Raw genomic sequence first — 27,733 nt, 5'->3', positions numbered from 1 at the left:
GAACAGGCTCCTCTAGGTGGGTTTGGGGCACCGCCAAGTCCTTAGAGTTTTAAGCGTTTGTGCTCGTAGTTCTCTGGCGGATACTTCGGTAAAGTAAGTATCAAGATTTAGGGCCAGGCATAGTGGGGTATCTAATCCCAGTTTGGGCCCTGGCTTTCGTGGGTTTAAATCAGTCGTTAGTTCCTAAGATCATCTTAATGGTGTGTTTAGGTGCATCTTGGGCTTATGACAGCTCAGTTGCATTTTGATCTTAGTTAGCTAGGATAGGCATTTTACCACTCTTTACGCCGTGTCAATAGGACGGTTGATTTGGGTTTCTTGTATGACCGCGGTGGCTGGCACAAGATTTACCAACCCTTGAAGTTAGGCTGTTGCTATAACTAAGTCAAGTTTGCACTCATTGCTTAATGTTAATTACTGCTGAATACCCGTGGGGGCGTGGCTTAGCGAGGCGTCTTGGGCTACTACTTGGGTGTGCCTGATACCCGCTCCTCAAGGCCTGTATGGGGGTAGGTGGTCGAGGGCGTTTACACTGGGGCGCGGATACTTGCATGTATATATTTAGCAAAAACCAACCGTAAGGTTAGGACTAAGTCTTTTGTCCGCAGGCATGTTTTATGCCATCTTGGCAACTTCAGTGCCATGCTTTGTGTTAAGCTATGTGGACGGGGGTGTGGTTAGCTGATAGTTGAGTGGTGAGTGAGAGTGAAGTATATGAAATTATTGCTTGTGTTTACTATTTTTAGTACTGGAGTTTCTCTAATAAGTTTAAGTTATTTTGTATGTGTTTGTGTGTATATGTACATCGTTCCGATGATGTCATGGAAGGGATGATTAATGGAGTTTTAGAGGTAGTTTGCTGGGATTGGGCGATGAAGGTTTATGCTACATGGTGGTTAGCGAAAGTTTACTGGTTTAGTTTGTGAAGCGCAGGGGTTGCGCTTAATGATTTGTTGTTTTGTGCTATGTCCAACGAGCATTCATCCAATAGCCCCATTTAACCCGGAGGGTGGAGGTAACATTAACTGAATGTGGTCAAAGTGCATCAGTGTCAGGATGATTCCCCATATACGCCAACCGTCTCATCGAGGGACCCTTGAAATATAGGATAGGCCGTGAGGCAGGTGTGTCCAGGCTTAGATTGTGGGACCCCCGAGATCACTGGGAATAGCCACCTGTGAGGTAACCCCGGAAAAAATAAGAGGAACCAGAGGCGCCAAAAAGCTGGAACATGCCGCGATTACGCATTGAGAAGGTGAAAGTACTCACAGATGCCACTTTGAAGGGCAAGGAGGGGTGAGTGAACCCAATGGATGGCCCTGACCGAGGAACCAGAGGCGCAAAAATGTGAGGAGGGCGAGGGGTTTAGGGGGAACGTATGGGCCTGAAGCTAGTCATACCGGACATTATGTGCAACGGGTTGCTGATTTCACGTGAGGAGTACGATTAATAAATCCGTCTGATACGAACTGCATGAGATATGTGGTGGAGAGTTGTTGTTGGAGCATGTCCTGTGAGCATTCATTAAAATGGGGTCTTGTTATGCGCTTGAGTGGAGTTGTATTGGGTGTTGTGGGGTATGGTCCTAGAACATTCATGCCGGGTGGTTTGGTAGGAGTGTGTTTAAGGGTTTAATGGCCGTGTACATGTATGGGTTTAGCACCTGCTTATAAGATAGTCCGTATATAATGTATATTACTGGTACTATAGTATGTATGTATATGGGGTATATAAATTTATGCACGAATATGCATAACCAAATACCCCCGCCTCGGGGGGGGAGGGGGGGGGGGTTAAGCATAATGGCATAGATGGGGTAGAATTATTGGGGGCTTGCGGTTAGTTCCTGTAGTTGAGAACAATGGCGGCTTTTCGAGCCGCAGGCCTCGGGTAGTGTCCGGGCAGGAATAATGACTTATTTTATGTTTTTTTTAGGGATTTGCTTTGCGGTGGGTGTTTTGGGTGTGGCGTCGAATCCTTCGCCGTATTATGGGGTTGTTGGTTTGGTGTTAGCGTCTGTGGCGGGGTGCGGGTGGTTGCTGGGCCTTGGGGTTTCGTTCGTGGCTTTAGTGCTGTTTATGGTGTATTTGGGGGGTATGCTGGTGGTGTTTGTTTATTCAGTAGCTTTAGCAGCGGAGCCTTTCCCTGGGGCTTGGGGGGATTGACGGGTGATTGGATGTGCAGTAGCGTTTGTGGCAATTGTTTTTGGGGGGTTGGTGTTTGGGGGGTTTATGGGGGCTTGGAAGTTCGGGGTTTCTACTGTGAATAATGTTGGGGTGTTTGTTGTTCGGTCGGATTTTAGTGGAGTTTCCATGTTTTATTCACATGGGGCAGGGATGTTTTTAGTGGCGGGTTGGGGGCTGTTGTTGACTTTGTTTGTTGTATTGGAGCTTGTGCGGGGGTTGTCGCGGGGTGCTATTCGGGCGGTTTAGGGGTTAGGGTCAGAGAATAGTTTATTGAAAATGCCAGCTTTGGGAGCTGGAGATAAAGGTTTGAGTCCTTTTTTTCTGAGTTTGGGGTACTCTAAGAAGTGGTAAGTCTTCAATCTTTGGTTTACAAGACCAATGTTTTTATAAACTATTAGAGTATTTAGCAGTTGAGTATTTTGTTTTCTAGGGCGCTTGCGGCGGGGAGGAGAAATAGGAGGATAGTGAAGTAGGCGATTGAAGCGAGTTGGCCGATGATGATGAATGGGTGTTCGACGGGTTGGCTTCCTACTCATGTTAGGACGAGGAGGTCGGCGACTAGTACTCAGAATAGGAGCTGGGAGAGTGGTCGGAATGTTATTGCTCGTTGTTTTGATTTGTGCAGGAATGGGATTAGGAATAGGATCAGTACGGAGGCGGCCAGTGCTAATACGCCTCCTAGTTTATTTGGGATTGAACGTAGGATGGCGTAGGCGAATAGGAAGTATCATTCTGGCTTGATGTGTGGTGGGGTTACTAGCGGGTTTGCTGGGGTGAAGTTTTCTGGGTCTCCCAGGAGGTTAACCGCTCATGCTTCTTTCTTATGAGACGTTAGTAAACCAATTACATAGCCTTGTCAAGACTAAATCACAGGTAAAAATCCTGTACATCTCATGTGGCCAACCACTCCCAACTAGGATTCCAAGACGCCTCATCACCCATCATAGAAGAACTCGTTGAATTCCACGACCACGCCCTAATCGTTGCCCTAGCTATCTGCAGCCTAGTTCTCTACCTTTTAGCCCACATACTAACAGAAAAACTCTCGTCCAATGCTGTAGACGCCCAAGAAGTAGAGCTGATCTGGACAATCCTACCTGCTATCGTCCTGGTACTCCTCGCCCTCCCATCCCTACAAATCCTCTACATAATGGACGAAATCGACGAACCAGACCTCACCCTAAAAGCCATCGGCCACCAATGATACTGAAGCTACGAATACACAGACTTCAAAGACCTATCATTCGACTCCTACATAGTGCCCACCCCAGACTTACCCAACGGCCACTTCCGACTGCTAGAAGTTGACCACCGCGTAGTTATCCCAATAGAATCCCCCATCCGCGTGATCATTACTGCAGGAGACGTACTCCACTCCTGAGCAGTCCCAACGCTCGGAGTTAAAACAGACGCAATCCCAGGCCGACTAAACCAAACTTCATTCATTACCACCCGGCCTGGGATTTTTTACGGACAATGCTCAGAAATTTGCGGGGCTAATCACAGCTACATACCCATTGTAGTAGAATCAACCCCACTCCCACATTTCGAGGCCTGATCGTCCCTTCTATCATCATCCTAATCATTAAGAAGCTATGCAACAGCACTAGCCTTTTAAGCTAGCCAAAGAGGGACTTCCCCCTCCTTAATGATATGCCACAGCTTAACCCCGCACCATGATTTTCAATCATAATTATAACCTGATTAACCCTAGCACTCCTCATCCAACCAAAACTACTAGCCTTCACCACAACCAACCCCCCATCAAATAAGACCTCCCTCACTACCAAACCCACACCATGATCCTGACCATGAACCTAAGCTTCTTTGACCAATTTTCCAGCCCCAATCTATTTGGCATCCCCTTAATCCTACTATCCCTACTCTTCCCAGCCCTACTATTCCCGTCCCCAAACAACCGATGAATCAACAACCGCCTTTCTACTATCCAAACATGACTCCTTCACCTAATCACAAAACAACTAATAGTCCCACTCAACAAAAATGGCCACAAATGAGCCATAATATTTACATCCCTAATAATCATACTTCTTACAATCAACCTTCTAGGCCTCCTTCCATATACATTCACCCCAACCACCCAACTATCTATGAACATAGCCCTAGCCTTCCCACTATGGCTCGCCACACTACTAACAGGCATGTTTAACCATGTACGTGCCCCAGGGCCGGCTTAAAGTAGGCTCTATTGTCCCACTTTACTGCTAAATCCGCCTTCCAGAAGTGGTTTCACGCTTCTTTCCGTGTGCCCTATGAATAGGGAATGTAGCCCATTTCTTCCACTCCATAGGCTATACCTTGACCTGTCTTATTAGCGGGGTGCTATTGTGTCCACTGTTGTGCTCTCATTCGAGGTGGGCTGGCGACGGCGGTATGTAGGCTGTGTTGGCAAGGGGTGGTTGGGTTAATCGGGGATTATCGATTGTAGAACAGGCTCCTCTAGGTGGGTTTGGGGCACCGCCAAGTCCTTAGAGTTTTAAGCGTTTGTGCTCGTAGTTCTCTGGCGGATACTTCGGTAAAGTAAGTATCAAGATTTAGGGCCAGGCATAGTGGGGTATCTAATCCCAGTTTGGGCCCTGGCTTTCGTGGGTTTAAATCAGTCGTTAGTTCCTAAGATCATCTTAATGGTGTGTTTAGGTGCATCTTGGGCTTATGACAGCTCAGTTGCATTTTGATCTTAGTTAGCTAGGATAGGCATTTTACCACTCTTTACGCCGTGTCAATAGGACGGTTGATTTGGGTTTCTTGTATGACCGCGGTGGCTGGCACAAGATTTACCAACCCTTGAAGTTAGGCTGTTGCTATAACTAAGTCAAGTTTGCACTCATTGCTTAATGTTAATTACTGCTGAATACCCGTGGGGGCGTGGCTTAGCGAGGCGTCTTGGGCTACTACTTGGGTGTGCCTGATACCCGCTCCTCAAGGCCTGTATGGGGGTAGGTGGTCGAGGGCGTTTACACTGGGGCGCGGATACTTGCATGTATATATTTAGCAAAAACCAACCGTAAGGTTAGGACTAAGTCTTTTGTCCGCAGGCATGTTTTATGCCATCTTGGCAACTTCAGTGCCATGCTTTGTGTTAAGCTATGTGGACGGGGGTGTGGTTAGCTGATAGTTGAGTGGTGAGTGAGAGTGAAGTATATGAAATTATTGCTTGTGTTTACTATTTTTAGTACTGGAGTTTCTCTAAGTCCTAGGACTAGGAGGAAATGGTGTTTCATAGTGTGTAGGCGTCGGGATAGTCCGAGTATCGTCGGGGTATTCCTGCTAGGCCTAGGAAGTGCTGGGGGAAGAACGTTAGGTTTACTCCTGTAAATATTACCCCGAAGTGGGCTTTTGCTCATGTTTGGTGTAGGGTAAACCCAGTGAGTAGTGGGAATCAGTGAGTAAATCCTGCTAGAATGGCAAAGACGGCGCCTATGGATAGGACGTAGTGGAAGTGGGCAACTACGTAGTACGTGTCGTGCAGGGCGATGTCTAGGGAAGAGTTTGCAAGAACGATTCCTGTTAATCCTCCGATGGTAAATAGGAAGATAAATCCTAGAGCTCATAGTATTGGGGGGGGTCTCATTTGATTGTTCCTCCGTGCAGGGTGGCTAGTCAGCTAAATACTTTGATTCCGGTAGGGATGGCAATGATTATAGTGGCTGATGTAAAGTAGGCTCGGGTATCAACGTCTATTCCTACTGTAAACATGTGGTGAGCTCAGACGATGAATCCTAGGAAGCCGATGGATAGTATGGCTCAGACTATTCCCATGTAGCCGAAGGGCTCCTTTTTGCCTGAGTAGTATGTGACTACGTGTGAGATGATTCCGAACCCCGGTAGGATCAGAATATAGACTTCTGGGTGTCCGAAGAATCAGAATAGGTGTTGGTACAGGATTGGGTCTCCTCCTCCAGCGGGGTCGAAGAATGTGGTGTTTAGGTTTCGATCAGTTAGTAATATTGTAATACCGGCGGCGAGTACGGGGAGTGATAGAAGGAGTAGGATGGCGGTAATTAGTACGGATCAGACAAATAGTGGGGTTTGGTATTGTGAGAGTGCGGGGGGTTTTATGTTGATGGCTGTGGTGATAAAGTTGATGGCCCCAAGGATGGAGGAGATACCGGCTAAGTGGAGTGAGAAGATAGCCAGGTCTACTGAAGCTCCGGCGTGGGCAAGGTCACCTGCTAGGGGAGGGTAGACAGTTCAGCCTGTGCCGGCGCCAGCTTCTACAGTGGATGAGGCTAGTAGGAGGAGGAATGATGGGGGGAGGAGTCAAAAGCTTATGTTGTTTATTCGCGGGAATGCTATGTCGGGGGCACCGATTATGAGGGGGACTAATCAGTTGCCGAATCCTCCGATCATGATGGGTATGACTATAAAGAAGCTTATTACAAAGGCGTGAGCGGTAACGATTACATTGTAAATTTGGTCGTCGCCTAGGAGAGTTCCTGGTTGTCCTAGTTCTGCGTGGATTAATAGGCTGAGTGCGGTGCCGACTATTCCTGCTCATGCCCCGAAGATGAGGTACAGGGTGCCAATATCCTTATGGTTAGTGGAAAATAGTCATCGGTTGATGAAGGTGACGGGTAAGATGGCTGAGTGTTGAAGCGTTAGGCTGTAGTCCTTTTTACAGAGGTTTAATTCCTCTTCTTATCGGCTCTGTAGTGAAATTCATGTTGAGTTGCAAGCTCATCGATGCGCACTAGGGTGCGTCAGGGTCTTTGTAGGCAGAAGCCAATTGGTTTAGGCATTTAGCTGTTAACTAGAGTTTTGTGGGATCGAAGCCCATCTGTCTAGGGAGGCTTTAGCTTAATTAAAGTGTCTGACTTGCATTCAGAAGATACAGGTTAATATTCTGTAAGTCTTAATGTGCAGAAACTAAGAGGGTTTAACTCTTATTTAAGGCTTTGAAGGCCTTCGGTTTGGGGTGTTATCCTAAGTTTCTAGACAATGGCATGTATTATTGGGGACAGGGGAAGTAAGAGGATTGATAGTGAGGCAAGGACCGCAGTAGGTGTGCTTGGGGCTTTGCTAGTGTATCATTGTTTTATGTGGTTAGAGGAGTTGGGGGGAAGGGTAATTGTTGAGTGGTATGCGAGGCGTAGGTAGAAGAAGAGGCTGAGCAGTGATAGCATGGCAATTGCCATGGCTGCTGGTGTTATTTCCTGTTTAGTTAGTTCTTGGATGATAAGTCACTTTGGTATAAAGCCTGTTAATGGGGGGAGGCCTGCTAGGGATAAAAGTACTAGTATTAGGGTGGCGTTTAGCACTGGGGTTTTTGTTCATGAGGTTGTGATCATGGATAGGTTAAGGGCTTTGATTTTGTTAAGGGCTAGGAATACGGCTGATGTTATGATTGTGTATAGGTAGAAGGTAAGTAAGGCCAATTTGGGGCTGTAAACTAGGATGATGGCGATTCAGCCTAAGTGGGAGATGGACGAGAAGGCTAGGATTTTGCGTGTTTGTGTTTGGTTCAGTCCTATTCAGCCTCCTAGTGCTGTTGAGGCTAGGGCCATGGCGGTGAGTAGAGCTGGGTCGAGGGATTTGGATGTTAGTAGGAGCAGGGTTAGTGGGGGGAATTTTATGAGGGTCGAGAGTAGCAGGGCTGTTATTAGTGGCGATCCTTGTAGTACTTCTGGGAATCAGAAGTGAAATGGCACTAGGCCCAGTTTAATAGCGATTGCTGCTGTCAGTAGTAGACAGGAGGTTGGGTGGTTTATTTGTGTGATGTCTCATTGGCCAGTGACTCAGGCATTGGTTATGCTAGAGAATAGGACCAGGGCGGAAGCAGCTGCTTGGGTTAGGAAGTATTTCGTTGCGGCTTCTACTGCTCATGGGTGGTGGGATTTGGCAATTAGGGGAATGATGGCTAGTGTGTTGATCTCCAGTCCTGTCCAGGCCAGAACTCAGTGGTTGCTGGAAATTGTGATTGTGCTGCCCAAGATGAGGCTGAAGGTTATGATTGGGGTCGCGTAAGGGTTCATTAGTAGAGGAGGGGGTTAAACCATCATTTTCGGGGTATGGGCCCGATAGCTTGATTAGCTGACTCTACTAGAAAATAATATAAGGGAAGTATGGAGAATTTTGATTTCTCTTGTGTGGGTTCAATTCCTACTTTTCTAAGGTCAACAGGAAATGAGAGGGCTGTTATACCTCTATGTTCACTTTATCATAGTGACCCTTTGTAGTTCAGGCACATTTCCTTATGTAAGGAGGTAGGCCTGCATAGCAGATAGGTATGCTGATGTGTCAGAGGCACAGAGCTAGTGTGAGGGGTAGGAAGTTTTTTCATAGTAGGTGCATTAGTTGGTCATATCGGAATCGTGGGTATGAAGCTCGGACCCATAAGAAACCAGAAGATAGTAGGAGGACTTTTGTGGCTAGGATGACGGGGAATAGTTCTGTGGGTGGCCCTAGGGCGCTTGGGTTTAGGAATATGATGGCTGTAAGTGTATTTATTAGCATAATGTTCGCATATTCAGCTAGGAAGAATAAGGCGAAGGGTCCTGCGGCGTATTCAACGTTAAACCCTGAGACTAGCTCAGATTCACCCTCTGTGAGGTCAAAAGGAGCTCGGTTTGTCTCTGCTAGGGTGGATACGTATCATATTATTGCTAGGGGTCATGAGGAGAAAATGAAGTATAGAGGCTCCTGTGCGACGGCAAAGGAGCTGAGTGTGTAGCTTCCGCTTTGTATGATTATTGATAGCAGGATTATGGCCAGTGTCACTTCGTATGAAATGGTCTGTGCTACTGCCCGTAGGGCTCCGATTAGTGCGTATTTTGAGTTCGAGGCTCAGCCTGATCATAGGACTGAGTAGACGGCTAGGCTTGACATGGCTATTAGGAAGAGAACTCCGAGGTTTAGATCTGCTAGGGGAAATGGGAGTGGTAGTGGTGCTCAAGTGGTGAGGGCTAGGACAAGGGCTAGTATTGGTATCAGAATGAATAGAAGTGGGGAAGAGGTAGAGGGTCGGATGGGCTCTTTGGTAAATAGTTTCAGTCCGTCCGCAAATGGTTGAAGTAGGCCAAAAGGCCCGACAACGTTAGGGCCTTTGCGGGATTGTATGTAGCTTAGGATTTTCCGTTCTACTAGGGTTAGGAAGGCTACGGCAATCAGGATTGGGATGATGTATAGGAGGGATATAATGAGGCAGCTTAGTGTTGTTATTTGAATCATGGGTGAAGCTAGGGAGAGGATTTGAACCTCTGGGGAAAGGGCTTAAGCCTTCTGCACTTGCCGGGCTCTGCCACTCTAGCTGGTCCTTTTCTAGGATTGAAAGTGGTGGGGGAAGGCCCTCTTCACGGTTTAGTTGGTTTCACTGCTTAGAGGGGGGGGGCGTGCTTGTGGTATTGGCCCCACTTTCCCGGTCCTTTCGTACTGGGGAGAGTGTGTCATAGATAGAAACCGACCTGGATTGCTCCGGTCTGAACTCAGATCACGTAGGACTGTTAATCGTTGAACAAACGAACCCTTAATAGCGGCTGCACCATTAGGATGTCCTGATCCAACATCGAGGTCGTAAACCCCCCTGTCGATATGGGCTCTTGAGGGGGATTGCGCTGTTATCCCTGGGGTAGCTTGGTCCATTAATCAATTATATTGGGTCTGGTCACTGTTAGCACTTTGAGGGGTAGCTCTAGGTAAAGAGGTATGGTCTTGTTTTTGGAGGATTTGTTCTCCTCCAAGGTCGCCCCAACCGAAAAATATCGACCAGGCTCTGCGATGGTAGTGGCCCCAGTGGGGTTGATTGAGGATTCGCGGTGGTCGTTGATTTTTAAGTTCCACAGGGTCTTCTCGTCTTATGTTCACATCCCCGCTTTTGCACGGGGAGATCAATTTCACTGATTATCTGTGAGAGACAGTTAAGACCTCGTTTAGCCATTCATACAAGTCTCGATTTATGGGACAATTGATTGCGCTACCTTTGCACAGTTAGGATACCGCGGCCGTTAAACCTAAGTCACCGGGCAGGCATCACCTTCAATACTTGTTTAATTTGCTGAAGGCTATGTTTTTGGTAAACAGTCGGGCCTTATTAATTTGCCGAGTTCCTTTCACAGATTTTAATCGCTCTTATAGGCGCTCCTGAGTCGGGTTAACAGGGTTAGTTAATACGTGGTCTTGTAGGGGTTTTTGTATCTGTCTAGGTCTGTTAATAATGTTTCTATGTAAGCTTGCGCCGTTAGAGGGGTGTGGCCCTGAGTTACTTATTTTAGCATTAATTCTCCTATATTCATAGGTTGACCTGTTTGTGATAAGGGAATCATCTTATTTTGGTATTTTTAGGTGGTGGAGCTTTGACGCACTCTTTTTTGATGGCTGCTTTAGGGCCCACGGTAGGATCAGTAGTAAGAATTATCCGCTAGTCGAGGTTGTGTCCTTTTTTAATGGAGCTGTCCCTCCATTAAATAGCTCTTAATCATCTCATTAGGGTTCAGGATGTCCGGTAGGGAGGATTAAGGGGGAACTTAGATTCGTTTCACAGGTAACCAGCTATCACCCAGCTCGGTTGGCTTTTCACCTCTACTGACAAGTCATCCCACTCTTTTGCAACAGAGACGGGTTCGCTCTCTTTAACTGCTTGAAAGTAGCTCGCTTGGGTTTCGGGGGGGCAAACTTTAGTTCACTTTGCTTGGTTGTTCTCGCTAAACCATGATGCAAAAGGTACAAGGGTTGATCTTTGCTGTCTGTCGCTTTGATTGTTTCACTGCTATTTCATCTTTCCCTTACGGTACTGGGGTCTCTATCGCGTCTAAGTGTCTTTTCTATCGCCTATACTAAGACTGTAAAATGCTTTAGTTTAATTAGTTTAGTAAATTCTTTAGTTTTGGTGTACTATTTGTGTGGTTGAGCTAGAGGGGGGGCTTCAAGACGATCCGGTCTAGTAGATATCTTTCAGGTGTAAGCTGAGTGCTTTGGTGTTATAGCTACGTCTTGATATTCTAAGTACACCTTCCGGTACACTTACCTTGTTACGACTTACCTCATCTTCAGCGTATTTATGGTATTAGTTATGTGGGATGTGGCTTTTGAGGAGGGTGACGGGCGGTATGTACGTGCCCCAGGGCCGGCTTAAAGTAGGCTCTATTGTCCCACTTTACTGCTAAATCCGCCTTCCAGAAGTGGTTTCACGCTTCTTTCCGTGTGCCCTATGAATAGGGAATGTAGCCCATTTCTTCCACTCCATAGGCTATACCTTGACCTGTCTTATTAGCGGGGTGCTATTGTGTCCACTGTTGTGCTCTCATTCGAGGTGGGCTGGCGACGGCGGTATGTAGGCTGTGTTGGCAAGGGGTGGTTGGGTTAATCGGGGATTATCGATTGTAGAACAGGCTCCTCTAGGTGGGTTTGGGGCACCGCCAAGTCCTTAGAGTTTTAAGCGTTTGTGCTCGTAGTTCTCTGGCGGATACTTCGGTAAAGTAAGTATCAAGATTTAGGGCCAGGCATAGTGGGGTATCTAATCCCAGTTTGGGCCCTGGCTTTCGTGGGTTTAAATCAGTCGTTAGTTCCTAAGATCATCTTAATGGTGTGTTTAGGTGCATCTTGGGCTTATGACAGCTCAGTTGCATTTTGATCTTAGTTAGCTAGGATAGGCATTTTACCACTCTTTACGCCGTGTCAATAGGACGGTTGATTTGGGTTTCTTGTATGACCGCGGTGGCTGGCACAAGATTTACCAACCCTTGAAGTTAGGCTGTTGCTATAACTAAGTCAAGTTTGCACTCATTGCTTAATGTTAATTACTGCTGAATACCCGTGGGGGCGTGGCTTAGCGAGGCGTCTTGGGCTACTACTTGGGTGTGCCTGATACCCGCTCCTCAAGGCCTGTATGGGGGTAGGTGGTCGAGGGCGTTTACACTGGGGCGCGGATACTTGCATGTATATATTTAGCAAAAACCAACCGTAAGGTTAGGACTAAGTCTTTTGTCCGCAGGCATGTTTTATGCCATCTTGGCAACTTCAGTGCCATGCTTTGTGTTAAGCTATGTGGACGGGGGTGTGGTTAGCTGATAGTTGAGTGGTGAGTGAGAGTGAAGTATATGAAATTATTGCTTGTGTTTACTATTTTTAGTACTGGAGTTTCTCTAAGTCCTAGGACTAGGAGGAAATGGTGTTTCATAGTGTGTAGGCGTCGGGATAGTCCGAGTATCGTCGGGGTATTCCTGCTAGGCCTAGGAAGTGCTGGGGGAAGAACGTTAGGTTTACTCCTGTAAATATTACCCCGAAGTGGGCTTTTGCTCATGTTTGGTGTAGGGTAAACCCAGTGAGTAGTGGGAATCAGTGAGTAAATCCTGCTAGAATGGCAAAGACGGCGCCTATGGATAGGACGTAGTGGAAGTGGGCAACTACGTAGTACGTGTCGTGCAGGGCGATGTCTAGGGAAGAGTTTGCAAGAACGATTCCTGTTAATCCTCCGATGGTAAATAGGAAGATAAATCCTAGAGCTCATAGTATTGGGGGGGGTCTCATTTGATTGTTCCTCCGTGCAGGGTGGCTAGTCAGCTAAATACTTTGATTCCGGTAGGGATGGCAATGATTATAGTGGCTGATGTAAAGTAGGCTCGGGTATCAACGTCTATTCCTACTGTAAACATGTGGTGAGCTCAGACGATGAATCCTAGGAAGCCGATGGATAGTATGGCTCAGACTATTCCCATGTAGCCGAAGGGCTCCTTTTTGCCTGAGTAGTACGTGACTACGTGTGAGATGATTCCGAACCCCGGTAGGATCAGAATATAGACTTCTGGGTGTCCGAAGAATCAGAATAGGTGTTGGTACAGGATTGGGTCTCCTCCTCCAGCGGGGTCGAAGAATGTGGTGTTTAGGTTTCGATCAGTTAGTAATATTGTAATACCGGCGGCGAGTACGGGGAGTGATAGAAGGAGTAGGATGGCGGTAATTAGTACGGATCAGACAAATAGTGGGGTTTGGTATTGTGAGAGTGCGGGGGGTTTTATGTTGATGGCTGTGGTGATAAAGTTGATGGCCCCAAGGATGGAGGAGATACCGGCTAAGTGGAGTGAGAAGATAGCCAGGTCTACTGAAGCTCCGGCGTGGGCAAGGTCACCTGCTAGGGGAGGGTAGACAGTTCAGCCTGTGCCGGCGCCAGCTTCTACAGTGGATGAGGCTAGTAGGAGGAGGAATGATGGGGGGAGGAGTCAAAAGCTTATGTTGTTTATTCGCGGGAATGCTATGTCGGGGGCACCGATTATGAGGGGGACTAATCAGTTGCCGAATCCTCCGATCATGATGGGTATGACTATAAAGAAGCTTATTACAAAGGCGTGAGCGGTAACGATTACATTGTAAATTTGGTCGTCGCCTAGGAGAGTTCCTGGTTGTCCTAGTTCTGCGTGGATTAATAGGCTGAGTGCGGTGCCGACTATTCCTGCTCATGCCCCGAAGATGAGGTACAGGGTGCCAATATCCTTATGGTTAGTGGAAAATAGTCATCGGTTGATGAAGGTGACGGGTAAGATGGCTGAGTGTTGAAGCGTTAGGCTGTAGTCCTTTTTACAGAGGTTTAATTCCTCTTCTTATCGGCTCTGTAGTGAAATTCATGTTGAGTTGCAAGCTCATCGATGCGCACTAGGGTGCGTCAGGGTCTTTGTAGGCAGAAGCCAATTGGTTTAGGCATTTAGCTGTTAACTAGAGTTTTGTGGGATCGAAGCCCATCTGTCTAGGGAGGCTTTAGCTTAATTAAAGCGTCTGACTTGCATTCAGAAGATACAGGTTAATATTCTGTAAGTCTTAATGTGCAGAAACTAAGAGGGTTTAACTCTTATTTAAGGCTTTGAAGGCCTTCGGTTTGGGGTGTTATCCTAAGTTTCTAGACAATGGCATGTATTATTGGGGACAGGGGAAGTAAGAGGATTGATAGTGAGGCAAGGACCGCAGTAGGTGTGCTTGGGGCTTTGCTAGTGTATCATTGTTTTATGTGGTTAGAGGAGTTGGGGGGAAGGGTAATTGTTGAGTGGTATGCGAGGCGTAGGTAGAAGAAGAGGCTGAGCAGTGATAGCATGGCAATTGCCATGGCTGCTGGTGTTATTTCCTGTTTAGTTAGTTCTTGGATGATAAGTCACTTTGGTATAAAGCCTGTTAATGGGGGGAGGCCTGCTAGGGATAAAAGTACTAGTATTAGGGTGGCGTTTAGCACTGGGGTTTTTGTTCATGAGGTTGTGATCATGGATAGGTTAAGGGCTTTGATTTTGTTAAGGGCTAGGAATACGGCTGATGTTATGATTGTGTATAGGTAGAAGGTAAGTAAGGCCAATTTGGGGCTGTAAACTAGGATGATGGCGATTCAGCCTAAGTGGGAGATGGACGAGAAGGCTAGGATTTTGCGTGTTTGTGTTTGGTTCAGTCCTATTCAGCCTCCTAGTGCTGTTGAGGCTAGGGCCATGGCGGTGAGTAGAGCTGGGTCGAGGGATTTGGATGTTAGTAGGAGCAGGGTTAGTGGGGGGAATTTTATGAGGGTCGAGAGTAGCAGGGCTGTTATTAGTGGCGATCCTTGTAGTACTTCTGGGAATCAGAAGTGAAATGGCACTAGGCCCAGTTTAATAGCGATTGCTGCTGTCAGTAGTAGACAGGAGGTTGGGTGGTTTATTTGTGTGATGTCTCATTGGCCAGTGACTCAGGCATTGGTTATGCTAGAGAATAGGACCAGGGCGGAAGCAGCTGCTTGGGTTAGGAAGTATTTCGTTGCGGCTTCTACTGCTCATGGGTGGTGGGATTTGGCAATTAGGGGAATGATGGCTAGTGTGTTGATCTCCAGTCCTGTCCAGGCCAGAACTCAGTGGTTGCTGGAAATTGTGATTGTGCTGCCCAAGATGAGGCTGAAGGTTATGATTGGGGTCGCGTAAGGGTTCATTAGTAGAGGAGGGGGTTAAACCATCATTTTCGGGGTATGGGCCCGATAGCTTGATTAGCTGACTCTACTAGAAAATAATATAAGGGAAGTATGGAGAATTTTGATTTCTCTTGTGTGGGTTCAATTCCTACTTTTCTAAGGTCAACAGGAAATGAGAGGGCTGTTATACCTCTATGTTCACTTTATCATAGTGACCCTTTGTAGTTCAGGCACATTTCCTTATGTAAGGAGGTAGGCCTGCATAGCAGATAGGTATGCTGATGTGTCAGAGGCACAGAGCTAGTGTGAGGGGTAGGAAGTTTTTTCATAGTAGGTGCATTAGTTGGTCATATCGGAATCGTGGGTATGAAGCTCGGACCCATAAGAAACCAGAAGATAGTAGGAGGACTTTTGTGGCTAGGATGACGGGGAATAGTTCTGTGGGTGGCCCTAGGGCGCTTGGGTTTAGGAATATGATGGCTGTAAGTGTATTTATTAGCATAATGTTCGCATATTCAGCTAGGAAGAATAAGGCGAAGGGTCCTGCGGCGTATTCAACGTTAAACCCTGAGACTAGCTCAGATTCACCCTCTGTGAGGTCAAAAGGAGCTCGGTTTGTCTCTGCTAGGGTGGATACGTATCATATTATTGCTAGGGGTCATGAGGAGAAAATGAAGTATAGAGGCTCCTGTGCGACGGCAAAGGAGCTGAGTGTGTAGCTTCCGCTTAGTATGATTATTGATAGCAGGATTATGGCCAGTGTCACTTCGTATGAAATGGTCTGTGCTACTGCCCGTAGGGCTCCGATTAGTGCGTATTTTGAGTTCGAGGCTCAGCCTGATCATAGGACTGAGTAGACGGCTAGGCTTGACATGGCTATTAGGAAGAGAACTCCGAGGTTTAGATCTGCTAGGGGAAATGGGAGTGGTAGTGGTGCTCAAGTGGTGAGGGCTAGGACAAGGGCTAGTATTGGTATCAGAATGAATAGAAGTGGGGAAGAGGTAGAGGGTCGGATGGGCTCTTTGGTAAATAGTTTCAGTCCGTCCGCAAATGGTTGAAGTAGGCCAAAAGGCCCGACAACGTTAGGGCCTTTGCGGGATTGTATGTAGCTTAGGATTTTCCGTTCTACTAGGGTTAGGAAGGCTACGGCAATCAGGATTGGGATGATGTATAGGAGGGATATAATGAGGCAGCTTAGTGTTGTTATTTGAATCATGGGTGAAGCTAGGGAGAGGATTTGAACCTCTGGGGAAAGGGCTTAAGCCTTCTGCACTTGCCGGGCTCTGCCACTCTAGCTGGTCCTTTTCTAGGATTGAAAGTGGTGGGGGAAGGCCCTCTTCACGGTTTAGTTGGTTTCACTGCTTAGAGGGGGGGGGCGTGCTTGTGGTATTGGCCCCACTTTCCCGGTCCTTTCGTACTGGGGAGAGTGTGTCATAGATAGAAACCGACCTGGATTGCTCCGGTCTGAACTCAGATCACGTAGGACTGTTAATCGTTGAACAAACGAACCCTTAATAGCGGCTGCACCATTAGGATGTCCTGATCCAACATCGAGGTCGTAAACCCCCCTGTCGATATGGGCTCTTGAGGGGGATTGCGCTGTTATCCCTGGGGTAGCTTGGTCCATTAATCAATTATATTGGGTCTGGTCACTGTTAGCACTTTGAGGGGTAGCTCTAGGTAAAGAGGTATGGTCTTGTTTTTGGAGGATTTGTTCTCCTCCAAGGTCGCCCCAACCGAAAAATATCGACCAGGCTCTGCGATGGTAGTGGCCCCAGTGGGGTTGATTGAGGATTCGCGGTGGTCGTTGATTTTTAAGTTCCACAGGGTCTTCTCGTCTTATGTTCACATCCCCGCTTTTGCACGGGGAGATCAATTTCACTGATTATCTGTGAGAGACAGTTAAGACCTCGTTTAGCCATTCATACAAGTCTCGATTTATGGGACAATTGATTGCGCTACCTTTGCACAGTTAGGATACCGCGGCCGTTAAACCTAAGTCACCGGGCAGGCATCACCTTCAATACTTGTTTAATTTGCTGAAGGCTATGTTTTTGGTAAACAGTCGGGCCTTATTAATTTGCCGAGTTCCTTTCACAGATTTTAATCGCTCTTATAGGCGCTCCTGAGTCGGGTTAACAGGGTTAGTTAATACGTGGTCTTGTAGGGGTTTTTGTATCTGTCTAGGTCTGTTAATAATGTTTCTATGTAAGCTTGCGCCGTTAGAGGGGTGTGGCCCTGAGTTACTTATTTTAGCATTAATTCTCCTATATTCATAGGTTGACCTGTTTGTGATAAGGGAATCATCTTATTTTGGTATTTTTAGGTGGTGGAGCTTTGACGCACTCTTTTTTGATGGCTGCTTTAGGGCCCACGGTAGGATCAGTAGTAAGAATTATCCGCTAGTCGAGGTTGTGTCCTTTTTTAATGGAGCTGTCCCTCCATTAAATAGCTCTTAATCATCTCATTAGGGTTCAGGATGTCCGGTAGGGAGGATTAAGGGGGAACTTAGATTCGTTTCACAGGTAACCAGCTATCACCCAGCTCGGTTGGCTTTTCACCTCTACTGACAAGTCATCCCACTCTTTTGCAACAGAGACGGGTTCGCTCTCTTTAACTGCTTGAAAGTAGCTCGCTTGGGTTTCGGGGGGGCAAACTTTAGTTCACTTTGCTTGGTTGTTCTCGCTAAACCATGATGCAAAAGGTACAAGGGTTGATCTTTGCTGTCTGTCGCTTTGATTGTTTCACTGCTATTTCATCTTTCCCTTACGGTACTGGGGTCTCTATCGCGTCTAAGTGTCTTTTCTATCGCCTATACTAAGACTGTAAAATGCTTTAGTTTAATTAGTTTAGTAAATTCTTTAGTTTTGGTGTACTATTTGTGTGGTTGAGCTAGAGGGGGGGCTTCAAGACGATCCGGTCTAGTAGATATCTTTCAGGTGTAAGCTGAGTGCTTTGGTGTTATAGCTACGTCTTGATATTCTAAGTACACCTTCCGGTACACTTACCTTGTTACGACTTACCTCATCTTCAGCGTATTTATGGTATTAGTTATGTGGGATGTGGCTTTTGAGGAGGGTGACGGGCGGTATGTACGTGCCCCAGGGCCGGCTTAAAGTAGGCTCTATTGTCCCACTTTACTGCTAAATCCGCCTTCCAGAAGTGGTTTCACGCTTCTTTCCGTGTGCCCTATGAATAGGGAATGTAGCCCATTTCTTCCACTCCATAGGCTATACCTTGACCTGTCTTATTAGCGGGGTGCTATTGTGTCCACTGTTGTGCTCTCATTCGAGGTGGGCTGGCGACGGCGGTATGTAGGCTGTGTTGGCAAGGGGTGGTTGGGTTAATCGGGGATTATCGATTGTAGAACAGGCTCCTCTAGGTGGGTTTGGGGCACCGCCAAGTCCTTAGAGTTTTAAGCGTTTGTGCTCGTAGTTCTCTGGCGGATACTTCGGTAAAGTAAGTATCAAGATTTAGGGCCAGGCATAGTGGGGTATCTAATCCCAGTTTGGGCCCTGGCTTTCGTGGGTTTAAATCAGTCGTTAGTTCCTAAGATCATCTTAATGGTGTGTTTAGGTGCATCTTGGGCTTATGACAGCTCAGTTGCATTTTGATCTTAGTTAGCTAGGATAGGCATTTTACCACTCTTTACGCCGTGTCAATAGGACGGTTGATTTGGGTTTCTTGTATGAGCGCGGTGGCTGGCACAAGATTTACCAACCCTTGAAGTTAGGCTGTTGCTATAACTAAGTCAAGTTTGCACTCATTGCTTAATGTTAATTACTGCTGAATACCCGTGGGGGCGTGGCTTAGCGAGGCGTCTTGGGCTACTACTTGGGTGTGCCTGATACCCGCTCCTCAAGGCCTGTATGGGGGTAGGTGGTCGAGGGCGTTTACACTGGGGCGCGGATACTTGCATGTATATATTTAGCAAAAACCAACCGTAAGGTTAGGACTAAGTCTTTTGTCCGCAGGCATGTTTTATGCCATCTTGGCAACTTCAGTGCCATGCTTTGTGTTAAGCTATGTGGACGGGGGTGTGGTTAGCTGATAGTTGAGTGGTGAGTGAGAGTGAAGTATATGAAATTATTGCTTGTGTTTACTATTTTTAGTACTGGAGTTTCTCTAAGTCCTAGGACTAGGAGGAAATGGTGTTTCATAGTGTGTAGGCGTCGGGATAGTCCGAGTATCGTCGGGGTATTCCTGCTAGGCCTAGGAAGTGCTGGGGGAAGAACGTTAGGTTTACTCCTGTAAATATTACCCCGAAGTGGGCTTTTGCTCATGTTTGGTGTAGGGTAAACCCAGTGAGTAGTGGGAATCAGTGAGTAAATCCTGCTAGAATGGCAAAGACGGCGCCTATGGATAGGACGTAGTGGAAGTGGACACTATTTGTCTGATCCGTACTAATTACCGCCATCCTACTCCTTCTATCACTCCCCGTACTCGCCGCCGGTATTACAATATTACTAACTGATCGAAACCTAAACACCACATTCTTCGACCCCGCTGGAGGAGGAGACCCAATCCTGTACCAACACCTATTCTGATTCTTCGGACACCCAGAAGTCTATATTCTGATCCTACCGGGGTTCGGAATCATCTCACACGTAGTCACGTACTACTCAGGCAAAAAGGAGCCCTTCGGCTACATGGGAATAGTCTGAGCCATACTATCCATCGGCTTCCTAGGATTCATCGTCTGAGCTCACCACATGTTTACAGTAGGAATAGACGTTGATACCCGAGCCTACTTTACATCAGCCACTATAATCATTGCCATCCCTACCGGAATCAAAGTATTTAGCTGACTAGCCACCCTGCACGGAGGAACAATCAAATGAGACCCCCCCCAATACTATGAGCTCTAGGATTTATCTTCCTATTTACCATCGGAGGATTAACAGGAATCGTTCTTGCAAACTCTTCCCTAGACATCGCCCTGCACGACACGTACTACGTAGTTGCCCACTTCCACTACGTCCTATCCATAGGCGCCGTCTTTGCCATTCTAGCAGGATTTACTCACTGATTCCCACTACTCACTGGGTTTACCCTACACCAAATATGAGCAAAAGCCCACTTCGGGGTAATAGTTACAGGAGTAAACCTAACGTTCTTCCCCCAGCACTTCCTAGGCCTAGCAGGAATACCCCGACGATACTCGGACTATCCCGACGCCTACACACTATGAAACACCATTTCCTCCTAGTCCTAGGACTTAGAGAAACTCCAGTACTAAAAATAGTAAACACAAGCAATAATTTCATATACTTCACTCTCACTCACCACTCAACTATCAGCTAACCACACCCCCGTCCACATAGCTTAACACAAAGCATGGCACTGAAGTTGCCAAGATGGCATAAAACATGCCTGCGGACAAAAGACTTAGTCCTAACCTTACGGTTGGTTTTTGCTAAATATATACATGCAAGTATCCGCGCCCCAGTGTAAACGCCCTCGACCACCTACCCCCATACAGGCCTTGAGGAGCGGGTATCAGGCACACCCAAGTAGTAGCCCAAGACGCCTCGCTAAGCCACGCCCCCACGGGTATTCAGCAGTAATTAACATTAAGCAATGAGTGCAAACTTGACTTAGTTATAGCAACAGCCTAACTTCAAGGGTTGGTAAATCTTGTGCCAGCCACCGCGGTCATACAAGAAACCCAAATCAACCGTCCTATTGACACGGCGTAAAGAGTGGTAAAATGCCTATCCTAGCTAACTAAGATCAAAATGCAACTGAGCTGTCATAAGCCCAAGATGCACCTAAACACACCATTAAGATGATCTTAGGAACTAACGACTGATTTAAACCCACGAAAGCCAGGGCCCAAACTGGGATTAGATACCCCACTATGCCTGGCCCTAAATCTTGATACTTACTTTACCGAAGTATCCGCCAGAGAACTACGAGCACAAACGCTTAAAACTCTAAGGACTTGGCGGTGCCCCAAACCCACCTAGAGGAGCCTGTTCTACAATCGATAATCCCCGATTAACCCAACCACCCCTTGCCAACACAGCCTACATACCGCCGTCGCCAGCCCACCTCGAATGAGAGCACAACAGTGGACACAATAGCACCCCGCTAATAAGACAGGTCAAGGTATAGCCTATGGAGTGGAAGAAATGGGCTACATTCCCTATTCATAGGGCACACGGAAAGAAGCGTGAAACCACTTCTGGAAGGCGGATTTAGCAGTAAAGTGGGACAATAGAGCCTACTTTAAGCCGGCCCTGGGGCACGTACATGGTTAAACATGCCTGTTAGTAGTGTGGCGAGCCATAGTGGGAAGGCTAGGGCTATGTTCATAGATAGTTGGGTGGTTGGGGTGAATGTATATGGAAGGAGGCCTAGAAGGTTGATTGTAAGAAGTATGATTATTAGGGATGTAAATATTATGGCTCATTTGTGGCCATTTTTGTTGAGTGGGACTATTAGTTGTTTTGTGATTAGGTGAAGGAGTCATGTTTGGATAGTAGAAAGGCGGTTGTTGATTCATCGGTTGTTTGGGGACGGGAATAGTAGGGCTGGGAAGAGTAGGGATAGTAGGATTAAGGGGATGCCAAATAGATTGGGGCTGGAAAATTGGTCAAAGAAGCTTAGGTTCATGGTCAGGATCATGGTGTGGGTTTGGTAGTGAGGGAGGTCTTATTTGATGGGGGGTTGGTTGTGGTGAAGGCTAGTAGTTTTGGTTGGATGAGGAGTGCTAGGGTTAATCAGGTTATAATTATGATTGAAAATCATGGTGCGGGGTTAAGCTGTGGCATATCATTAAGGAGGGGGAAGTCCCTCTTTGGCTAGCTTAAAAGGCTAGTGCTGTTGCATAGCTTCTTAATGATTAGGATGATGATAGAAGGGACGATCAGGCCTCGAAATGTGGGAGTGGGGTTGATTCTACTACAATGGGTATGTAGCTGTGATTAGCCCCGCAAATTTCTGAGCATTGTCCGTAAAAAATCCCAGGCCGGGTGGTAATGAATGAAGTTTGGTTTAGTCGGCCTGGGATTGCGTCTGTTTTAACTCCGAGCGTTGGGACTGCTCAGGAGTGGAGTACGTCTCCTGCAGTAATGATCACGCGGATGGGGGATTCTATTGGGATAACTACGCGGTGGTCAACTTCTAGCAGTCGGAAGTGGCCGTTGGGTAAGTCTGGGGTGGGCACTATGTAGGAGTCGAATGATAGGTCTTTGAAGTCTGTGTATTCGTAGCTTCAGTATCATTGGTGGCCGATGGCTTTTAGGGTGAGGTCTGGTTCGTCGATTTCGTCCATTATGTAGAGGATTTGTAGGGATGGGAGGGCGAGGAGTACCAGGACGATAGCAGGTAGGATTGTCCAGATCAGCTCTACTTCTTGGGCGTCTACAGCATTGGACGAGAGTTTTTCTGTTAGTATGTGGGCTAAAAGGTAGAGAACTAGGCTGCAGATAGCTAGGGCAACGATTAGGGCGTGGTCGTGGAATTCAACGAGTTCTTCTATGATGGGTGATGAGGCGTCTTGGAATCCTAGTTGGGAGTGGTTGGCCACATGAGATGTACAGGATTTTTACCTGTGATTTAGTCTTGACAAGGCTATGTAATTGGTTTACTAACGTCTCATAAGAAAGAAGCATGAGCGGTTAACCTCCTGGGAGACCCAGAAAACTTCACCCCAGCAAACCCACTAGTAACCCCACCACACATCAAGCCAGAATGATACTTCCTATTCGCCTACGCCATCCTACGTTCAATCCCAAATAAACTAGGAGGCGTATTAGCACTGGCCGCCTCCGTACTGATCCTATTCCTAATCCCATTCCTGCACAAATCAAAACAACGAGCAATAACATTCCGACCACTCTCCCAGCTCCTATTCTGAGTACTAGTCGCCGACCTCCTCGTCCTAACATGAGTAGGAAGCCAACCCGTCGCACACCCATTCATCATCATCGGCCAACTCGCTTCAATCGCCTACTTCACTATCCTCCTATTTCTCCTCCCCGCCGCAAGCGCCCTAGAAAACAAAATACTCAACTGCTAAATACTCTAATAGTTTATAAAAACATTGGTCTTGTAAACCAAAGATTGAAGACTTACCACTTCTTAGAGTACCCCAAACTCAGAAAAAAAGGACTCAAACCTTTATCTCCAGCTCCCAAAGCTGGCATTTTCAATAAACTATTCTCTGACCCTAACCCCTAAACCGCCCAAATCGCACCCCGCGACAACCCCCGCACAAGCTCCAATACAACAAACAAAGTCAACAACAGCCCCCAACCCGCCACTAAAAACATCCCTGCCCCATGTGAATAAAACATGGAAACTCCACTAAAATCCGACCGAACAACAAACACCCCAACATTATTCACAGTAGAAACCCCGAACTTCCAAGCCCCCATAAACCCCCCAAACACCAACCCCCCAAAAACAATTGCCACAAACGCTACTGCACATCCAATCACCCGTCAATCCCCCCAAGCCCCAGGGAAAGGCTCCGCTGCTAAAGCTACTGAATAAACAAACACCACCAGCATACCCCCCAAATACACCATAAACAGCACTAAAGCCACGAACGAAACCCCAAGGCCCAGCAACCACCCGCACCCCGCCACAGACGCTAACACCAAACCAACAACCCCATAATACGGCGAAGGATTCGACGCCACACCCAAAACACCCACCGCAAAGCAAATCCCTAAAAAAAACATAAAATAAGTCATTATTCCTGCCCGGACACTACCCGAGGCCTGCGGCTCGAAAAGCCGCCATTGTTCTCAACTACAGGAACTAACCGCAAGCCCCCAATAATTCTACCCCATCTATGCCATTATGCTTAACCCCCCCCCCCTCCCCCCCCGAGGCGGGGGTATTTGGTTATGCATATTCGTGCATAAATTTATATACCCCATATACATACATACTATAGTACCAGTAATATACATTATATACGGACTATCTTATAAGCAGGTGCTAAACCCATACATGTACACGGCCATTAAACCCTTAAACACACTCCTACCAAACCACCCGGCATGAATGTTCTAGGACCATACCCCACAACACCCAATACAACTCCACTCAAGCGCATAACAAGACCCCATTTTAATGAATGCTCACAGGACATGCTCCAACAACAACTCTCCACCACATATCTCATGCAGTTCGTATCAGACGGATTTATTAATCGTACTCCTCACGTGAAATCAGCAACCCGTTGCACATAATGTCCGGTATGACTAGCTTCAGGCCCATACGTTCCCCCTAAACCCCTCGCCCTCCTCACATTTTTGCGCCTCTGGTTCCTCGGTCAGGGCCATCCATTGGGTTCACTCACCCCTCCTTGCCCTTCAAAGTGGCATCTGTGAGTACTTTCACCTTCTCAATGCGTAATCGCGGCATGTTCCAGCTTTTTGGCGCCTCTGGTTCCTCTTATTTTTTCCGGGGTTACCTCACAGGTGGCTATTCCCAGTGATCTCGGGGGTCCCACAATCTAAGCCTGGACACACCTGCCTCACGGCCTATCCTATATTTCAAGGGTCCCTCGATGAGACGGTTGGCGTATATGGGGAATCATCCTGACACTGATGCACTTTGACCACATTCAGTTAATGTTACCTCCACCCTCCGGGTTAAATGGGGCTATTGGATGAATGCTCGTTGGACATAGCACAAAACAACAAATCATTAAGCGCAACCCCTGCGCTTCACAAACTAAACCAGTAAACTTTCGCTAACCACCATGTAGCATAAACCTTCATCGCCCAATCCCAGCAAACTACCTCTAAAACTCCATTAATCATCCCTTCCATGACATCATCGGAACGATGTACATATACACACAAACACATACAAAATAACTTAAACTTATTAGAGAAACTCCAGTACTAAAAATAGTAAACACAAGCAATAATTTCATATACTTCACTCTCACTCACCACTCAACTATCAGCTAACCACACCCCCGTCCACATAGCTTAACACAAAGCATGGCACTGAAGTTGCCAAGATGGCATAAAACATGCCTGCAGACAAAAGACTTAGTCCTAACCTTACGGTTGGTTTTTGCTAAATATATACATGCAAGTATCCGCGCCCCAGTGTAAACGCCCTCGACCACCTACCCCCATACAGGCCTTGAGGAGCGGGTATCAGGCACACCCAAGTAGTAGCCCAAGACGCCTCGCTAAGCCACGCCCCCACGGGTATTCAGCAGTAATTAACATTAAGCAATGAGTGCAAACTTGACTTAGTTATAGCAACAGCCTAACTTCAAGGGTTGGTAAATCTTGTGCCAGCCACCGCGGTCATACAAGAAACCCAAATCAACCGTCCTATTGACACGGCGTAAAGAGTGGTAAAATGCCTATCCTAGCTAACTAAGATCAAAATGCAACTGAGCTGTCATAAGCCCAAGATGCACCTAAACACACCATTAAGATGATCTTAGGAACTAACGACTGATTTAAACCCACGAAAGCCAGGGCCCAAACTGGGATTAGATACCCCACTATGCCTGGCCCTAAATCTTGATACTTACTTTACCGAAGTATCCGCCAGAGAACTACGAGCACAAACGCTTAAAACTCTAAGGACTTGGCGGTGCCCCAAACCCACCTAGAGGAGCCTGTTCTACAATCGATAATCCCCGATTAACCCAACCACCCCTTGCCAACACAGCCTACATACCGCCGTCGCCAGCCCACCTCGAATGAGAGCACAACAGTGGACACAATAGCACCCCGCTAATAAGACAGGTCAAGGTATAGCCTATGGAGTGGAAGAAATGGGCTACATTCCCTATTCATAGGGCACACGGAAAGAAGCGTGAAACCACTTCTGGAAGGCGGATTTAGCAGTAAAGTGGGACAATAGAGCCTACTTTAAGCCGGCCCTGGGGCACGTACATACCGCCCGTCACCCTCCTCAAAAGCCACATCCCACATAACTAATACCATAAATACGCTGAAGATGAGGTAAGTCGTAACAAGGTAAGTGTACCGGAAGGTGTACTTAGAATATCAAGACGTAGCTATAACACCAAAGCACTCAGCTTACACCTGAAAGATATCTACTAGACCGGATCGTCTTGAAGCCCCCCCTCTAGCTCAACCACACAAATAGTACACCAAAACTAAAGAATTTACTAAACTAATTAAACTAAAGCATTTTACAGTCTTAGTATAGGCGATAGAAAAGACACTTAGACGCGATAGAGACCCCAGTACCGTAAGGGAAAGATGAAATAGCAGTGAAACAATCAAAGCGACAGACAGCAAAGATCAACCCTTGTACCTTTTGCATCATGGTTTAGCGAGAACAACCAAGCAAAGTGAACTAAAGTTTGCCCCCCCGAAACCCAAGCGAGCTACTTTCAAGCAGTTAAAGAGAGCGAACCCGTCTCTGTTGCAAAAGAGTGGGATGACTTGTCAGTAGAGGTGAAAAGCCAACCGAGCTGGGTGATAGCTGGTTACCTGTGAAACGAATCTAAGTTCCCCCTTAATCCTCCCTACCGGACATCCTGAACCCTAATGAGATGATTAAGAGCTATTTAATGGAGGGACAGCTCCATTAAAAAAGGACACAACCTCGACTAGCGGATAATTCTTACTACTGATCCTACCGTGGGCCCTAAAGCAGCCATCAAAAAAGAGTGCGTCAAAGCTCCACCACCTAAAAATACCAAAATAAGATGATTCCCTTATCACAAACAGGTCAACCTATGAATATAGGAGAATTAATGCTAAAATAAGTAACTCAGGGCCACACCCCTCTAACGGCGCAAGCTTACATAGAAACATTATTAACAGACCTAGACAGATACAAAAACCCCTACAAGACCACGTATTAACTAACCCTGTTAACCCGACTCAGGAGCGCCTATAAGAGCGATTAAAATCTGTGAAAGGAACTCGGCAAATTAATAAGGCCCGACTGTTTACCAAAAACATAGCCTTCAGCAAATTAAACAAGTATTGAAGGTGATGCCTGCCCGGTGACTTAGGTTTAACGGCCGCGGTATCCTAACCGTGCAAAGGTAGCGCAATCAATTGTCCCATAAATCGAGACTTGTATGAATGGCTAAACGAGGTCTTAACTGTCTCTCACAGATAATCAGTGAAATTGATCTCCCCGTGCAAAAGCGGGGATGTGAACATAAGACGAGAAGACCCTGTGGAACTTAAAAATCAACGACCACCGCGAATCCTCAATCAACCCCACTGGGGCCACTACCATCGCAGAGCCTGGTCGATATTTTTCGGTTGGGGCGACCTTGGAGGAGAACAAATCCTCCAAAAACAAGACCATACCTCTTTACCTAGAGCTACCCCTCAAAGTGCTAACAGTGACCAGACCCAATATAATTGATTAATGGACCAAGCTACCCCAGGGATAACAGCGCAATCCCCCTCAAGAGCCCATATCGACAGGGGGGTTTACGACCTCGATGTTGGATCAGGACATCCTAATGGTGCAGCCGCTATTAAGGGTTCGTTTGTTCAACGATTAACAGTCCTACGTGATCTGAGTTCAGACCGGAGCAATCCAGGTCGGTTTCTATCTATGACACACTCTCCCCAGTACGAAAGGACCGGGAAAGTGGGGCCAATACCACAAGCACGCCCCCCCCCTCTAAGCAGTGAAACCAACTAAACCGTGAAGAGGGCCTTCCCCCACCACTTTCAATCCTAGAAAAGGACCA

The 27,733-nt window shown here is 47.0% G+C and overlaps 2 long non-coding RNA genes across 2 annotated transcripts in view; both read left to right on the top strand.

Annotated features, from left to right (window-relative positions):
• The window catches only part of LOC310885466, a 120,298-nt gene that overhangs the window by 21,196 nt on the left and 71,369 nt on the right, over positions 1–27,733 (top strand). The window lies entirely within an intron of this gene.
• Positions 683–27,733, top strand: LOC310885464. The gene is made up of 2 exons (XR_014574820.1): positions 683–1,363; positions 24,345–27,733. It is a non-coding gene; the product is annotated as an uncharacterized lncRNA (long non-coding RNA).

Source organism: Anser anser, assembly GCF_964211835.1.
Source record: "Anser anser genome assembly, chromosome: 23".
NCBI classification, from domain to species: domain Eukaryota; kingdom Metazoa; phylum Chordata; class Aves; order Anseriformes; family Anatidae; genus Anser; species Anser anser.
The sequence above is the reverse complement of the archived record's forward strand: the minus strand, read 5'-3'. Positions and strand labels throughout refer to the sequence as shown.